The sequence below is a fragment of the Pelobates fuscus genome, chromosome 3 (genome assembly GCF_036172605.1).
Source record: "Pelobates fuscus isolate aPelFus1 chromosome 3, aPelFus1.pri, whole genome shotgun sequence".
Taxonomy (NCBI): domain Eukaryota; kingdom Metazoa; phylum Chordata; class Amphibia; order Anura; family Pelobatidae; genus Pelobates; species Pelobates fuscus.
Genome location: NC_086319.1, coordinates 392,226,951 through 392,243,212, shown reverse-complemented (window position 1 = coordinate 392,243,212; position 16,262 = coordinate 392,226,951). Strand labels below are relative to the sequence as shown.

The 16,262-nt window shown below is 42.0% G+C and overlaps 4 non-coding genes across 4 annotated transcripts; all 4 read right to left on the bottom strand.

The window, feature by feature from the left end:
* Positions 1 to 8,767: 8,767 nt before the first annotated feature.
* TRNAE-UUC (transfer RNA glutamic acid (anticodon UUC)) lies at positions 8,768 to 8,839 on the bottom strand. The gene has a single exon. It is a non-coding gene; the product is annotated as a tRNA-Glu (tRNA).
* A 1,192-nt stretch (positions 8,840 to 10,031) lies between these two features.
* On the bottom strand, positions 10,032 to 10,103 carry TRNAE-UUC (transfer RNA glutamic acid (anticodon UUC)). The gene has a single exon. It is a non-coding gene; the product is annotated as a tRNA-Glu (tRNA).
* Positions 10,104 to 12,533: 2,430 nt separating this feature from the next.
* On the bottom strand, positions 12,534 to 12,605 carry TRNAE-UUC (transfer RNA glutamic acid (anticodon UUC)). The gene has a single exon. It is a non-coding gene; the product is annotated as a tRNA-Glu (tRNA).
* Positions 12,606 to 13,797: 1,192 nt separating this feature from the next.
* TRNAE-UUC (transfer RNA glutamic acid (anticodon UUC)) lies at positions 13,798 to 13,869 on the bottom strand. Its single transcript has one exon. It is a non-coding gene; the product is annotated as a tRNA-Glu (tRNA).
* Between the last annotated feature and the right edge of the window lie 2,393 nt (positions 13,870 to 16,262).

The following is a 16,262-nucleotide window of genomic DNA, read 5'->3' as shown; positions in this document are numbered from 1 at the left end:
CGATGACGTCAGACGCCTTCTTAAAGCGCCGGGCCTCCTTTTTTGTCAAATTTGAATTTTTTGCTTCCTGGAGAGTTTCTGGCACCGTTGAGTTCTGTGGATTGTTGATTCTTCGTCTTTTTCTTCTAAAGTAAGTTCTTTTCCTTTCTCTTTGTTGGTTTCCTGTAGTTTTTCTTCTGGGTTATAGTTTCGCTGTTTCATCTATTATTTATAGATGGATTCGCGCTCAGGATCTAGAGAATCAGAATCTTCTCATCATAGTAGGTCACAATCTAAGCGATATAGGTAAGCCATCCAATTTTGGAATTTATTGATACTTTGATATCTAAAAGAGTGGTAAGGTACTAATATTCACGTTTGGTGTATTTCAGTGATAAAAGTACAAAGACTTCAGGATCGTCCAAAGGGAAGTCGCCCAAAAGGACGCTGTGTGTATCCTGTGATAACAGAGCCATAGAAGGGAAACGTCTCTGTTCGAATTGTCTCTCAGCAGCCGCTGGACCTTCTCAGTTAACACCTGACTTTAAGCAGCTTATCAAGCATGCAGTTGCCCGGGGCATCAAAGAGGTTGGTAAGACCCACAAGCGACCTAGATATTCTGAGCCGTCAGATTGGTCTCCTGATAACTCGGAGGATGAGTTCATGGACACGGCTTCGCTGAGAGACTTGGCTTTTTCCTCGGAGGAGGATGCTTTGCCTGATCCTGACTTCCTGATACCTGCGGAGGTGGATCATTTGATTGCTCGGGTCAGAGAAACCCTTACTTTGAAAGAGCCCTCGGAGGAGGAACCCTCTACATCTAACCGCTATTTCTCAGATCTTAGAAAGAAAAGAGCGGCTTTCCCTGTGCATACCACTATTAGTGACCTTATTAAAGAAGAATGGTCCAGGTCCGATAGGAGATCCTCTGCTAAAGGGAAATTCTCCAGATTATATCCGTTTGATCCCAAAGATGCTGAAACATGGGATTTTCCACCCAAGGTTGATGCTGCGGTGGTTAGGCTAGCCAAGCGCACTACCCTGCCAGTGGATGATGCAGGCTCCTTCAGGGATCCAATGGATCGTAAGATGGAATACTGCCTGTCTAAGTCCTATGTAGCCTCAGGCACGAGTCTCCACCCTGCCGTTGCTCTCACGTCTGTTTCAAGAGCTATGAAGGTTTGGCTACAGGAGCTGGAAGGGGACATCAAGAGGGGCAGGAGCCGTTCCTCTATTGTTGATGCCCTGAAGGATATGCGTCTAGCGATTGATTTCTCTTCGGAGGCCGCAGTGGATCTGGTGAGAAACCTTGCTAGAAATATGTCCTTCTCGGTTTCCTCCAGGCGGGCGCTCTGGCTCAGGTCTTGGGCGGCCGATGCTTCCTCCAAGAATAGTTTGTGTTCTCTCCCATTTCACGGAAACATGTTATTCGGCAAGAATTTGGATGAGTGCATCAAGAGGGCGGCTGAAGGGAATAAAGCCTTTTTACCCCAAGAGAGGAAGTATAAAGGATCCTTTCGCGCCCGGAAAGAGTACCATTCCTTTCGTGACAGTAGGTCCTACAAGCCGGGTAGGGAATACTCCCGATTCCAACCGAGGAGAGGTGCCCCTTCTGGGTACAGAGGAGGCAGGTCTCGCGGGTCGTCTTCCTCTAAGGACCAGAAGAATCTATGACTACGTACGGCCCAAAACCGAAGGTGTCGGGGCTTGTCTTCTCCAATATCTTTCGAGATGGACCATCTCTACAAGCGACGTTTGGGTGCTGGATATTATTCGGAGAGGTTACCTACTAGAATTCTTCAAGCATCCTCCCAACCGATCCTTTCACCTCACAAAATGGCCAGGGGACAGGGAAAAATGCATGGCTCTGCGAAATTTCGTCCATTCCTTGCAGAAGGAGAAGGTCATCGTCCAAGTACCGGCAGGCGAAAGAACTCAAGGATTCTACTCTCACATCTTCTTGACAAGGAAATCCTCAGGGGGTTGGAGACCCATTCTGGATCTGCACAGGCTGAACAAGCATCTGCACGTTCGCAGATTCAAGATGGAATCTCTGCAGTCTATAATAAAGGTTGTGTCACCCAACCAATGGATGCTGTCTATAGATCTACTAGACGCATATTTTCACATACCCATTGCCCGAATCCATCAGAAGTTCCTGAGGTTTGCTGTAGAGGAAGGTCATTTCCAGTTCAGGGCCCTCCCCTTTGGACTGAGCACTGCCCCGAGGACGTTTACAAAGGTCCTGGTTGTTCTCATCGCGGAGCTCAGAAAGCAAAACATTGCTATTTACCATTATCTGGACGACGTTTTAATCTTGGGAAACGACGTGGATTCTGTGACATCCCAAGCTATCACCAGCATTCAGTTTCTGCAAGCCCACGGCTGGAAGATCAACACCAAGAAAAGCCACCTCCACCCGACTCAATCTATGGTTTACTTAGGTGCCCATTTCGACACCCTAAAGGGTACTGTCCAGCTCTCATCAGTGTGAATTCTAAAACTCAGAACGTTATTGAGGAGAATGCTGAATTCCCCGGTTGCCCCTGCAAAGGCGGTGATGAGCCTCCTTGGTTCTATGTCCTCCACAATAGGTCTGACGAGATGGGCTCAGTGGAGGATGAGACCATTCCAGGCCAACTTCCTGAGTCGTTTCTTATCCGGGAACCTGTTCCAGCCCATCAAGCTTCCCCTGAAGGTACGCCATTCTCTGATCTGGTGGCTGAACAGAAAGCACCTAGCCAATGGCTTTCCATTAGGGGATATCGCATGGAGGACCGTGACAACGGACGCCAGCCAGTGGGGTTGGGGCGCTCATTATCTCCACCACTTTGCGCAGGAAGAATGGAATTTCGAGACAAGCAAGGTTCATTCCAATCTGCTGGAACTTCTGGCTGTCCTCAAAGCTTTGAAACACTTCTCGACCCAGCTCAAGGGTCAATGGGTAAAGATAAGGACGGACAACTCCACCGTAGTGTCCTATGTCAATCACCAAGGGGGTACCAGGAGCTGCAAGATGATGGTACTGATGAATCACCTGATGTGGTGGGTTCAGAGAAACCTGGCGGGCATTGTAGCCATTCATCTCCCAGGGAAACGGAATCAACTGGCAGATTTCCTCAGCAGATCCAGAATAGATCCGGGGGAATGGTGCCTGGCTCACAGGGTGTTCCGCATGATTGTGGACAAGTGGGGTCTGCCTCAAGTGGACCTTCTAGCCTCTCGGGCCAACAGCAAGGTAACCCTTTTCTTCACAAAGGAAGAGGACCACCTGGCATTGGGAAGAGATGCCTTATCAAGCCCCTGGAGGTTCTCAATGGGCTATGCGTTCCCCCCGTTTCCACTAATCCTACCACTCCTGAGGAGGCTGAGATCGGAGCGGGTGTCTCTCATCCTGATTGCGCCTTATTGGCCTCGGAGACCTTGGTTTCCTCTGCTTCTGAGTCTGTCGGTGGAACCTCCTCTCCCACTCCCCAAAGTTGCGGATCTTCTGTTCCAGGGTCCTGTCATTCATCCAGACCCTGTCTCTCTCAACCTTATGGCTTGGAAACTGAAAGGAACCGGCTGTTGAATAGAGGGTTCTCCCAGACCGTGATTGATACTATGCTGAGGGCTCGTAAGCATTCCACTTCGGCCACTTATTATAGAGTATGGGAAGTTTTTTCCAACTGGGCCCTTCACAGTAATGTGGATGTCCAAAATCCCTCCTCCTCCCATATTTTGGATTTCTTGCAATCAGGCCTTGAGAAAGGACTGAGCTATAACACTCTCAAGGTACACATTTCAGCCTTGTCCGCCCTGACCAGTCATAGATGGGCTCTGGACTCGGATATCATCAGATTCATCAAGGGTGTCCTTCACATGAAACCTCCTATTAAACCGTTTGTCCCTTCCTGGAGTCTCCCTCTGGTTCTGGATGCCTTGAAGTTGAAACCTTTTGAACCGTTTGATTCAGTTTCCCTGCAGGTTCTCTCTATTAAGACTGCCTTGCTGGTGGCCTTAGCCTCTGGCAGGAGAGTTTCTGAGCTCAGTGCTCTGTCCATCAAAGAGCCTTTTACTATCTTCCACAAGGACAGAGTGGTTCTCCGTACTGTTCCAGTGTTTCGACCCAAAGTTACTTCCTCCTTCCACATCAACGAGGATATTGTTCTTCCGTCTCTGAGGTCGGACGCCCATGGAATGGGGAATTCTGCTGACCTGTCCTCTCTGGATCTAGTGAGATGCCTCCGGATATATATCGATAGGACTTCTGATTGGCGTTCTTCTGACAGTCTCTTCGTTCTTCATAGCGGCTGTAAAAAGGGCTCTCAAGCTCCCAAATCTGCCATTAGCCGATGGATAGTAGCGGCTATCATTCTGGCTTATCAGTCCGCCGGATATCCGGTCCCTGTGGGTCTTAAAGCCCATTCCACTAGGGCTCTCTCATCTTCCTGGGCAGCCGCTGCTAATGTCTCCCCTGAACTCATCTGTAAGGCGGCTACATGGTCTTCCTCTAACACTTTCATTAGGAGCTACCAGATTGATGTTAGAGCAGGGTTGTCTGATCAATTTGCTAAATCAGTCCTGTCTGTATCTAATTCCTGATCTCTGTGTCTGTCACTTGTTGTGGTGTTAATACACTTTGCATTTATGAAATTTTTTGAGTCTGTGTCTCTTTCCCTCCCTGGTTTTATTGCTTGGGTATTACCCAATGTTGTGCTGCCATGGATATGGCCAGGAAAATGGAAAATTTATTCATACTTACCGTAATTTTCTTTTCCTGGTTATATGCCATGGCAGCACAAGGGTCCCGCCCGGGGATATTGCTGGAACACGTGACTGGGGAAGGAGGGGCAGGAGGTGGTACTTATACGGCTTAATTATTATTCCTGTCCAATGGGGATAGGGAGGAGCTACCCAATGTTGTGCTGCCATGGCATATAACCAGGAAAAGAAAATTACGGTAAGTATGAATAAATTTTCCATTATATGGGTGAGAACAAAAGGTGACTAAAGAAGAAAAGCTAAGGACAATTCCCATACCAGGAGTCGAACCCGGGCCGCCTGGGTGAAAACCAGGAATCCTAACCGCTAGACCATATGGGAAGCTCTGTCACCCTTGCTCTAGAGTGGGTAACACAAGACAACCAAAAGTTCTTGGCATTTTGAAAGGTTTCCTAAAATGATTTGTTTTCACCTCTATGTCTGAAAAAACAGGAATCCTAAATGCCAGACCAAGTGAAAAGCTTAACTTATTTTGACACGGATCGGTTGACATTAGGAGAAGGTTGCCTGAAGATTATGCAAGAAAAGGAAGCTCTTGCAAAAAGGCATTATCTTCTTTGGAGCGGGGTTAAACATTGAGCTATGTTTGGGAGCTCACAAACTCCACACTTCGCAAGATTCTTCATACATCTTCTGGAATAAATATATCACAGCACTGCATTGATAGGCTGCTTTAGGTCAAGAAAAGAAAGCCACCAAGCATGATGTTCTACCACCTGAGTGAAAAATCAAGAAGAACCTTAAGCAATACGCCAAATGCAAACCCTTGCCATGCCTGGTTAAATGGTAAATCGTTTAGCTTCTCTGGAGAATCTTTTGATTGACTGATTTTCCCATATAATGAAATGCTGGCATTTTTGGAGACCTTTTGGCACCTTTGCCGTCATGTTCCTTGTGTCCAAAAGATACTTGGGAGTAAAATCTATCACCGAAAAGAAAGGTTTTGGCAACCTTGTGGAAGCTAAAAGCACCCGTTCTAAAGTGCTCTTGGAGGAAGTAAGTTTTTGCAAAGGTGGCGTGGCCTTCTTTGATATCAGCAATATGCCTTAAAAGGGTTTAAACGAGTAAAACTATTAGAGCGTCAGTGTCTTGATGTTAATGCAAGGTGCATTGAATCTAATTTTTTGACATGTTTGCAAGACAGGACTTCATTGGAAGGTCCTGGATTGGTAAAAAACTAATCTATCTGCATATAATCCTCAAGGGACGCTTTCTTGTGCTTTAGGCAGAAGCGACAATTTCCATTTCAAGCAAAAGTCATTTATTTCCCTGCCAAATAATAACATTTTGTTTATTGAATGTTGATGTGTTCTTTAGAAAAGTCCTGTACTGTGCACATAAAATGTTACGTGTAGTAAATTCTCTCATCCAGGATGTATTGGAATACGATGTTTATTTCTATAATCTGACTAGGAGCAATCTTCAATCCAGTGCGGATAGAATAGTAAACCGGAGACATCTACTTATATGGGTGAGAACAAAAGGTGACTAAAGAAGAAAAGCTAAAGACAATTCCCATACCGGGAGTCGAACCCGGGCCGCCTGGGTAAAAACCAGGAATCCTAACCGCTAGACCATATGGGAAGCTCTGTCACCCTTGCTCTAGAGTGGGTAACACAAGACAACCAAAAGTTCTTGGCATTTTGAAAGGTTTCCTAAAATGATTTGTTTTCACCTCTATGTCTGAAAAAACAGGAATCCTAAATGCCAGACCAAGTGAAAAGCTTAACTTATTTTGACACGGATCGGTTGACATAAGGAGAAGGTTGCCTGAAGATTATGCAAGAAAAGGAAGCTCTTGCAAAAAGGCCTTATCCTCTTTGGAGCGGGGTTAAACATTGAGCTATGTTTGGGAGCTCACAAACTCCACACTTCGCAAGATTCTTCATACATCTTCTGGAATAAATATATCACAGCACTGCATTGATAGGCTGCTTTAGGTCAAGAAAAGAAAGCCACCAAGCATTATGTTCTACCACCTGAGTGAAAAATCAAGAAGAACCTTAAGCAATACGCCAAATGCAAACCCTTGCCATGCCTGGTTAAATGGTAAATCGTTTAGCTTCTCTGGAGAATCTTTTGATTGACGATTTTCCCATATAATGAAATGCTTGCATTTTTGGAGACCTTTTGGCACCTTTGCCGTCATGTTCCTTGTGTCCAAAAGATACTTGGGAGTAAAATCTATCACCGAAAAGAAAGGTTTTGGCAACCTAAAAGCACCCGTTCTAAAGTGCTCTTGGAGGAAGTAAGTTTTTGCAAAGGTGGCGTGGCCTTCTTTGATATCAGCAATATGCCTTAAAAGGGTTTAAACGAGTAAAACTATTAGAGCGTCAGTGTCTTGATGTTAATGCAAGGTGCATTGAATCTAATTTTTTGACATGTTTGCAAGACATGACTTCATTGGAAGGTCCTGGATTGGTAAAAAACTAATCTATCTGCATATAATCCTCAAGGGACGCTTTCTTGTGCTTTAGGCAGAAGCGACAATTTCCATTTCAAGCAAAAGTCATTTTTTCCCTGCCAAATAATAACATTTTGTTTATTGAATGTTGATGTGTTCTTTAGAAAAGTCCTGTTCTGTGCACATAAAATGTAACGTGTAGTAAATTCTCTCATCCAGGATGTATTGGAATACGATGTTTATTTCTATAATCTGACTAGGAGCAATCTTCAATCCTGTGCGGATAGAATAGTAAACCGGAGACATCTACTTATATGGGTGAGAACAAAAGGTGACTAAAGAAGAAAAGCTAAGGACAATTCCCATACCGGGAGTCAAACCTGGGCCGCCTGGGTGAAAACCAAGAATCCTAACCGCTAGACCATATGGGAAGCTCTGTCACCTTTTCTCTAGAGTGGGTAACACAAGACAACCAAAAGTTCTTGGCATTTTGAAAGGTTTCCTAAAATGATTTGTTTTCACCTCTATGTCTGAAATAACAGGAATCCTAAATGCCAGACCAAGTGAAAAGCTTAACTTATTTTGACACGGATCGGTTGACATAAGGAGAAGGTTGCCTGAAGATTATGCAAGAAAAGGAAGCTCTTGCAAAAAGGCATTATCCTCTTTGGAGCGGGGTTAAACATTGAGCTATGTTTGGGAGCTCACAAACTCCACACTTCGCAAGATTCTTCATACATCTTCTGGAATAAATATATCACAGCACTGCATTGATAGGCTGCTTTAGGTCAAGAAAAGAAAGCCACCAAGCATTATGTTCTACCACCTGAGTGAAAAATCAAGAAGAACCTTAAGCAATATGCCAAATGCAAACCCTTGCCATGCCTGGTTAAATGGTAAATCGTTTAGCTTCTCTGGAGAATCTTTTGATTGACTGATTTTCCCATATAATGAAATGCTGGCATTTTTGGAGACCTTTTGGCACCTTTGCCGTCATGTTCCTTGTGTCCAAAAGATACTTGGGAGTAAAATCTATCACCGAAAAGAAAGGTTTTGGCAACCTTGTGTAAGCTAAAAGCACCCGTTCTAAAGTGCTCTTGGAGGAAGTAAGTTTTTGCAAAGGTGGCGTGGCCTTCTTTGATATCAGCAATATGCCTTAAAAGGGTTTAAACGAGTAAAACTATTAGAGCGTCAGTGTCTTGATGTTAATGCAAGGTGCATTGAATCTAATTTTTTGACATGTTTGCAAGACATGACTTCATTGGAAGGTCCTGGATTGGTAAAAAACTAATCTATCTGCATATAATCCTCAAGGGACGCTTTCTTGTGCTTTAGGCAGAAGCGACAATTTCCATTTCAAACAAAAGTCATTTTTTCCCTGCCAAATAATAAAAAAAATTTATTGAATGTTGATGTGTTCTTTAGAAAAGTCCTGTTCTGTGCACATAAAATGTTACGTGTAGTAAATTCTCTCATCCAGGATGTATTGGAATACGATGTTTATTTCTATAATCTGACTAGGAGCAATCTTCAATCCAGTGCGGATAGAATAGTAAACCGGAGACATTAACTTATATGGGTGAGATTAAAATGTGACAAAAGAAGAAAAGCTAAGGATAATTCCCATACCGGGAGTCGAACCCGGGCCGCCTGGGTGAAAACCAGGAATCCTAACCGCTAGACCATATGGGAAGCTCTGTCACCTTTTCTCTAGAGTGGGTAACACAAGACAACCAAAAGTTCTTGGCATTTTGAAAGGTTTCCTAAAATGATTTGTTTTCACCTCTATGTCTGAAAAAACAGGAATCCTAAATGCCAGACCAAGTGAAAAGCTTAACTTATTTTGACACAGATCGGTTGACATAAGGAGAAGGTTGCCTGAAGATTATGCAAGAAAAGGAAGCTCTTGCAAAAAGGCATTATCCTCTTTGGAGCGGGGTTAAACATTGAGCTATGTTTGGGAGCTCACAAACTCCACACTTCGCAAGATTCTTCATACATCTTCTGGAATAAATATATCACAGCACTGCATTGATAGGCTGCTTTAGGTCAAGAAAAGAAAGCCACCAAGCATGATGTTCTACCACCTGAGTGAAAAATCAAGAAGAACCTTAAGCAATACGCCAAATGCAAACCCTTGCCATGCCTGGTTAAATGGTAAATCGTTTAGCTTCTCTGGAGAATCTTTTGATTGACTGATTTTCCCATATAATGAAATGCTGGCATTTTTGGAGACCTTTTGGCACCTTTGCCGTCATGTTACTTGTGTCCAAAAGATACTTGGGAGTAAAATCTATCACCGAAAAGAAAGGTTTTGGCAACCTTGTGGAAGCTAAAAGCACCCGTTCTAAAGTGCTCTTGGAGGAAGTACGTTTTTGCAAAGGTGGCGTGGCCTTCTTTGATATCAGCAATATGCCTTAAAAGGGTTTAAACGAGTAAAACTATTAGAGCGTCAGTGTCTTGATGTTAATGCAAGGTGCATTGAATCTAATTTTTTGACATGTTTGCAAGACATGACTTCATTGGAAGGTCCTGGATTAGTAAAAAAACTAATCTATCTGCATATAATCCTCAAGGGCCGCTTTCTTGTGCTTTAGGCAGAAGCGACAATTTCCATTTCAAGCAAAAGTCATTTATTTCCCTGCCAAATAATAACATTTTATTTATTGAATGTTGATGTGTTCTTTAGAAAAGTCCTGTTCTGTGCACATAAAATGTAACGTGTAGTAAATTCTCTCATCCAGGATGTATTGGAATACGATGTTTATTTCTATAATCTGACTAGGAGCAATCTTCAATCCAGTGCAGATAGAATAGTAAACCGGAGACATCTACTTATATGGGTGAGAACAAAAGGTGACTAAAGAAGAAAAGCTAAGGACAATTCCCATACCGGGAGTCGAACCCGGGCCGCCTGGGTGAAAACCAGGAATCCTAACCGCTAGACCATATGGGAAGCTCTGTCACCCTTGCTCTAGAGTGGGTAACACAAGACAACCAAAAGTTCTTGGCATTTTGAAAGGTTTCCTAAAATGATTTGTTTTCACCTCTATGTCTGAAAAAACAGGAATCCTAAATGCCAGACCAAGTGAAAAACTTAACTTATTTTGACACGGATCGGTTGACATAAGGAGAAGGTTGCCTGAAGATTATGCAAGAAAAGGAAGCTCTTGCAAAAAGGCATTATCCTCTTTGGAGCGGGGTTAAACATTGAGCTATGTTTGGGAGCTCACAAACTCCACACTTCGCAAGATTCTTCATACATCTTCTGGAATAAATATATCACAGCACTGCATTGATAGGCTGCTTTAGGTCAAGAAAAGAAAGCCACCAAGCATTATGTTCTACCACCTGAGTGAAAAATCAAGAAGAACCTTAAGCAATACGCCAAATGCAAACCCTTGCCATGCCTGGTTAAATGGTAAATCGTTTAGCTTCTCTGGAGAATCTTTTGATTGACGATTTTCCCATATAATGAAATGCTTGCATTTTTGGAGACCTTTTGGCACCTTTGCCGTCATGTTCCTTGTGTCCAAAAGATACTTGGGAGTAAAATCTATCACCGAAAAGAAAGGTTTTGGCAACCTAAAAGCACCCGTTCTAAAGTGCTCTTGGAGGAAGTAAGTTTTTGCAAAGGTGGCGTGGCCTTCTTTGATATCAGCAATATGCCTTAAAAGGGTTTAAACGAGTAAAACTATTAGAGCGTCAGTGTCTTGATGTTAATGCAAGGTGCATTGAATCTAATTTTTTGACATGTTTGCAAGACATGACTTCATTGGAAGGTCCTGGATTGGTAAAAAACTAATCTATCTGCATATAATCCTCAAGGGACGCTTTCTTGTGCTTTAGGCAGAAGCGACAATTTCCATTTCAAGCAAAAGTCATTTTTTTCCTGCCAAATAATAACATTTTGTTTATTGAATGTTGATGTGTTCTTTAGAAAAGTCCTGTTCTGTGCACATAAAATGTAACGTGTAGTAAATTCTCTCATCCAGGATGTATTGGAATACGATGTTTATTTCTATAATCTGACTAGGAGCAATCTTCAATCCTGTGCGGATAGAATAGTAAACCGGAGACATCTACTTATATGGGTGAGAACAAAAGGTGACTAAAGAAGAAAAGCTAAGGACAATTCCCATACCGGGAGTCAAACCTGGGCCGCCTGGGTGAAAACCAAGAATCCTAACCGCTAGACCATATGGGAAGCTCTGTCACCTTTTCTCTAGAGTGGGTAACACAAGACAACCAAAAGTTCTTGGCATTTTGAAAGGTTTCCTAAAATGATTTGTTTTCACCTCTATGTCTGAAAAAACAGGAATCCTAAATGCCAGACCAAGTGAAAAGCTTAACTTATTTTGACACGGATCGGTTGACATAAGGAGAAGGTTGCCTGAAGATTATGCAAGAAAAGGAAGCTCTTGCAAAAAGGCATTATCCTCTTTGGAGCGGGGTTAAACATTGAGCTATGTTTGGGAGCTCACAAACTCCACACTTCGCAAGATTCTTCATACATCTTCTGGAATAAATATATCACAGCACTGCATTGATAGGCTGCTTTAGGTCAAGAAAAGAAAGCCACCAAGCATTATGTTCTACCACCTGAGTGAAAAATCAAGAAGAACCTTAAGCAATATGCCAAATGCAAACCCTTGCCATGCCTGGTTAAATGGTAAATCGTTTAGCTTCTCTGGAGAATCTTTTGATTGACTGATTTTCCCATATAATAAAATGCTGGCATTTTTGGAGACCTTTTGGCACCTTTGCCGTCATGTTCCTTGTGTCCAAAAGATACTTGGGAGTAAAATCTATCACCGAAAAGAAAGGTTTTGGCAACCTAAAAGCACCCGTTCTAAAGTGCTCTTGGAGGAAGTAAGTTTTTGCAAAGGTGGCGTGGCCTTCTTTGATATCAGCAATATGCCTTAAAAGGGTTTAAACGAGTAAAACTATTAGAGCGTCAGTGTCTTGATGTTAATGCAAGGTGCATTGAATCTAATTTTTTGACATGTTTGCAAGACATGACTTCATTGGAAGGTCCTGGATTGGTAAAAAACTAATCTATCTGCATATAATCCTCAAGGGACGCTTTCTTGTGCTTTAGGCAGAAGCGACAATTTCCATTTCAAGCAAAAGTCATTTTTTCCCTGCCAAATAATAAAAAAAATGTATTGAATGTTGATGTGTTCTTTAGAAAAGTCCTGTTCTGTGCACATAAAATGTTACGTGTAGTAAATTCTCTCATCCAGGATGTATTGGAATACGATGTTTATTTCTATAATCTGACTAGGAGCAATCTTCAATCCAGTGCGGATAGAATAGTAAACCGGAGACATTAACTTATATGGGTGAGATTAAAATGTGACTAAAGAAGAAAAGCTAAGGATAATTCCCATACCGGGAGTCGAACCCGGGCCGCCTGGGTGAAAACCAGGAATCCTAACCGCTAGACCATATGGGAAGCTCTGTCACCTTTTCTCTAGAGTGGGTAACACAAGACAACCAAAAGTTCTTGGCATTTTGAAAGGTTTCCTAAAATGATTTGTTTTCACCTCTATGTCTGAAAAAACAGGAATCCTAAATGCCAGACCAAGTGAAAAGCTTAACTTATTTTGACACAGATCGGTTGACATAAGGAGAAGGTTGCCTGAAGATTATGCAAGAAAAGGAAGCTCTTGCAAAAAGGCATTATCCTCTTTGGAGCGGGGTTAAACATTGAGCTATGTTTGGGAGCTCACAAACTCCACACTTCGCAAGATTCTTCATACATCTTCTGGAATAAATATATCACAGCACTGCATTGATAGGCTGCTTTAGGTCAAGAAAAGAAAGCCACCAAGCATGATGTTCTACCACCTGAGTGAAAAATCAAGAAGAACCTTAAGCAATACGCCAAATGCAAACCCTTGCCATGCCTGGTTAAATGGTAAATCGTTTAGCTTCTCTGGAGAATCTTTTGATTGACTGATTTTCCCATATAATGAAATGCTGGCATTTTTGGAGACCTTTTGGCACCTTTGCCGTCATGTTCCTTGTGTCCAAAAGATACTTGGGAGTAAAATCTATCACCGAAAAGAAAGGTTTTGGCAACCTTGTGGAAGCTAAAAGCACCCGTTCTAAAGTGCTCTTGGAGGAAGTAAGTTTTTGCAAAGGTGGCGTGGCCTTCTTTGATATCAGCAATATGCCTTAAAAGGGTTTAAACGAGTAAAACTATTAGAGCGTCAGTGTCTTGATGTTAATGCAAGGTGCATTGAATCTAATTTTTTGACATGTTTGCAAGACATGACTTCATTGGAAGGTCCTGGATTAGTAAAAAAACTAATCTATCTGCATATAATCCTCAAGGGCCGCTTTCTTGTGCTTTAGGCAGAAGCGACAATTTCCATTTCAAGCAAAAGTCATTTATTTCCCTGCCAAATAATAACATTTTATTTATTGAATGTTGATGTGTTCTTTAGAAAAGTCCTGTTCTGTGCACATAAAATGTTACGTGTAGTAAATTCTCTCATCCAGGATGTATTGGAATACGATGTTTATTTCTATAATCTGACTAGGAGCAATCTTCAATCCAGTGCAGATAGAATAGTAAACCGGAGACATCTACTTATATGGGTGAGAACAAAAGGTGACTAAAGAAGAAAAGCTAAGGACAATTCCCATACCGGGAGTCGAACCCGGGCCGCCTGGGTGAAAACCAGGAATCCTAACCGCTAGACCATATGGGAAGCTCTGTCACCCTTGCTCTAGAGTGGGTAACACAAGACAACCAAAAGTTCTTGGCATTTTGAAAGGTTTCCTAAAATGATTTGTTTTCACCTCTATGTCTGAAAAAACAGGAATCCTAAATGCCAGACCAAGTGAAAAGCTTAACTTATTTTGACACGGATCGGTTGACATTAGGAGAAGGTTGCCTGAAGATTATGCAAGAAAAGGAAGCTCTTGCAAAAAGGCATTATCTTCTTTGGAGCGGGGTTAAACATTGAGCTATGTTTGGGAGCTCACAAACTCCACACTTCGCAAGATTCTTCATACATCTTCTGGAATAAATATATCACAGCACTGCATTGATAGGCTGCTTTAGGTCAAGAAAAGAAAGCCACCAAGCATGATGTTCTACCACCTGAGTGAAAAATCAAGAAGAACCTTAAGCAATACGCCAAATGCAAACCCTTGCCATGCCTGGTTAAATGGTAAATCGTTTAGCTTCTCTGGAGAATCTTTTGATTGACTGATTTTCCCATATAATGAAATGCTGGCATTTTTGGAGACCTTTTGGCACCTTTGCCGTCATGTTCCTTGTGTCCAAAAGATACTTGGGAGTAAAATCTATCACCGAAAAGAAAGGTTTTGGCAACCTTGTGGAAGCTAAAAGCACCCGTTCTAAAGTGCTCTTGGAGGAAGTAAGTTTTTGCAAAGGTGGCGTGGCCTTCTTTGATATCAGCAATATGCCTTAAAAGGGTTTAAACGAGTAAAACTATTAGAGCGTCAGTGTCTTGATGTTAATGCAAGGTGCATTGAATCTAATTTTTTGACATGTTTGCAAGACAGGACTTCATTGGAAGGTCCTGGATTGGTAAAAAACTAATCTATCTGCATATAATCCTCAAGGGACGCTTTCTTGTGCTTTAGGCAGAAGCGACAATTTCCATTTCAAGCAAAAGTCATTTATTTCCCTGCCAAATAATAACATTTTGTTTATTGAATGTTGATGTGTTCTTTAGAAAAGTCCTGTTCTGTGCACATAAAATGTTACGTGTAGTAAATTCTCTCATCCAGGATGTATTGGAATACGATGTTTATTTCTATAATCTGACTAGGAGCAATCTTCAATCCAGTGCGGATAGAATAGTAAACCGGAGACATCTACTTATATGGGTGAGAACAAAAGGTGACTAAAGAAGAAAAGCTAAAGACAATTCCCATACCGGGAGTCGAACCCGGGCCGCCTGGGTGAAAACCAGGAATCCTAACCGCTAGACCATATGGTAAGCTCTGTCACCCTTGCTCTAGAGTGGGTAACACAAGACAACCAAAAGTTCTTGGCATTTTGAAAGGTTTCCTAAAATGATTTGTTTTCACCTCTATGTCTGAAAAAACAGGAATCCTAAATGCCAGACCAAGTGAAAAGCTTAACTTATTTTGACACAGATCGGTTGACATAAGGAGAAGGTTGCCTGAAGATTATGCAAGAAAAGGAAGCTCTTGCAAAAAGGCATTATCCTCTTTGGAGCGGGGTTAAACATTGAGCTATGTTTGGGAGCTCACAAACTCCACACTTCGCAAGATTCTTCATACATCTTCTGGAATAAATATATCACAGCACTGCATTGATAGGCTGCTTTAGGTCAAGAAAAGAAAGCCACCAAGCATTATGTTCTACCACCTGAGTGAAAAATCAAGAAGAACCTTAAGCAATACGCCAAATGCAAACCCTTGCCATGCCTGGTTAAATGGTAAATCGTTTAGCTTCTCTGGAGAATCTTTTGATTGACTGATTTTCCCATATAATGAAATGCTGGCATTTTTGGAGACCTTTTGGCACCTTTGCCGTCATGTTCCTTGTGTCCAAAAGATACTTGGGAGTAAAATCTATCACCGAAAAGAAAGGTTTTGGCAACCTTGTGGAAGCTAAAAGCACCCGTTCTAAAGTGCTCTTGGAGGAAGTAAATTTTTGCAAAGGTGGCGTGGCCTTCTTTGATATCAGCAATATGCCTTAAAAGGGTTTAAACGAGTAAAACTATTAGAGCGTCAGTGTCTTGATGTTAATGCAAGGTGCATTGAATCTAATTTTTTGACATGTTTGCAAGACATGACTTCATTGGAAGGTCCTGGATTAGTAAAAAAACTAATCTATCTGCATATAATCCTCAAGGGCCGCTTTCTTGTGCTTTAGGCAGAAGCGACAATTTCCATTTCAAGCAAAAGTCATTTATTTCCCTGCCAAATAATAACATTTTATTTATTGAATGTTGATGTGTTCTTTAGAAAAGTCCTGTTCTGTGCACATAAAATGTAACGTGTAGTAAATTCTCTCATCCAGGATGTATTGGAATACGATGTTTATTTCTATAATCTGACTAGGAGCAATCTTCAATCCAGTGCAGATAGAATAGTAAAC